The 1917-nt window shown below is 27.0% G+C and overlaps 1 long non-coding RNA gene across 1 annotated transcript; it reads right to left on the minus strand.

The window, feature by feature from the left end:
* Nucleotides 1–1064: 1064 nt before the first annotated feature.
* Nucleotides 1065–1637, minus strand: LOC102660618 (uncharacterized). The gene is made up of 2 exons (XR_001385656.2): nt 1501–1637; nt 1065–1424 (listed from the first exon to the last, which is right to left on the minus strand). It is a non-coding gene; the product is annotated as an uncharacterized lncRNA (long non-coding RNA).
* Between the last annotated feature and the right edge of the window lie 280 nt (nt 1638–1917).

Genomic DNA, 1917 nt, shown 5'->3' on the forward strand with positions numbered 1-1917 from the left:
AGAACAAATAACATTCATTAAATTATGATTAAAAATAATAAATAGTTGTGATTAAAATATTTAAAATAAAATTTAATATAATCTTTAAATCTCTAAAAAATGTATCAAATAAATAACATTTTAAAATATCTTAATTATAATTAACCTATGCAAACATTGTCGTGATTATTATCAGTATCTCTCTTATCATCACCGTGGTCTCTCTCTATATAAAAGTAGGAATTCTACACTGTACAAGTTGTCCAGCAAAATAATTACATCAAAACAGAACCAGTGTACCTTAAAACAGAACTTGAGTTCCTTGTGTATGATCTATCCATATTTCTACTACTATGGTTCATCCAAAAATCAACTAGCAAATAACTCCGATTTAGGTATGTATGCACCGAATCAAATTCATATACTAGTCATATTTACTTCTTATAACTAATATTTTTGCTGATATAAGTGGATTAATATTTTTGCTGATATAAATGGATCATATATGTAATTGTGGTCCACCTAGAAGCAATTATTCTAATAGATCTCACTTGAAATATTTTCACTACAAGAATTTTAGAAATTAGCTATAAAAAATTAGTAGCTCATTTGTAGTTAACCTCTAGTAAAAAGAATTAACTACAATTTAGCTACAAAATTGCTATAATATTATTGGTAGCATGAAACAAGTAGCTAATTAACTATGAAAAAAGATTCTACTTAATTTGTAGCTAATTTTAAAAAATTATAGTTATTTTCTAGTTAATTTGTAGTAATATATTGTTTAATTTTCTTTGTTCCAACTATGTTACTAGGTTATTTTCATAGTAATTTTGTAGCTAATTTATAGCTAAAATTTTCTATATCTATAGCAATTTAAAAATTATTTCCTAATTAATTTCTAGCTAATTCATAGTTAAATTGAATATACATATATATATATATATATATATATATATATGTATATTTCCTAGTTAATTCCTGACTAATTCATAGTTAAATTATATATATATATATATATATATATATATATATATATATATATATATATATTTATTTAAAAGAAAAATTTATAACATTAACAATAAAAAAGAGAAAATTTTGTAATACTTGAAATGTATCCGTTGAGGCAGAGCCAACAAACTTAAATTTCACTCCCCGGTAACAAAACACCTCCGTTAGAGATATTTAAACACATATTAACATATTCAGAAAAAACCATACAAATAGTTCTTTTACTTGAGTAATTTGTATCGTTTTTTTTGTCATAACATGACCGGTAAGCATGCTCTGATATCATTTCTTCCAACGGTTCCGCGACTTGAATGTCTCCAACTTCTGAAGAGTGAAAGACCCTTCTGCCTCAATCAATTGTTTAGCTTCCTTGGCAATAGGATCATATCTTGGCATATTAACAACTCCAACTTTGCCTCTTCAATCAAACTCTGCATTACATTGCATTATATATATGTAACACTAACTGTCCATAAAATTTGGAGATGCAATTTTGGAGACTTTTACCTCATCAAAATTTGGGAACTCAATCTAAGCAAGATGAGAACATGGTCTTGGTGTCTCCATAAATAATGGAGGTCCTGATGGATATGAATCATCGGGGAATAACCCTGTAGAAGTTGATTCTTTATGCTAGACAATTCATCCTGGTAAATACGAAAAAAAAAATGTTATCTCCACATACTTATACACCAGTACACAGCCTACATATTGAGCCCACAACCCCATACTTTCACTAGTATTATTTTCTAAATGGTCCACATGTTGTGCATACTTCACAAGTATTATTTTCTAAAAGGAAAAATAATATATACTTCAATAATTTCCAAAACAAATGTGTGCGCATGTGTCACTGGAATACATACAGAGAACAAAAATGTAAAAAATTGAACCAAAAGCAACCATTTAACTTCATATGTTCAA

The sequence above is a fragment of the Glycine max genome, chromosome 17 (assembly GCF_000004515.6).
Source record: "Glycine max cultivar Williams 82 chromosome 17, Glycine_max_v4.0, whole genome shotgun sequence".
NCBI lineage: Eukaryota > Viridiplantae > Streptophyta > Magnoliopsida > Fabales > Fabaceae > Glycine > Glycine max.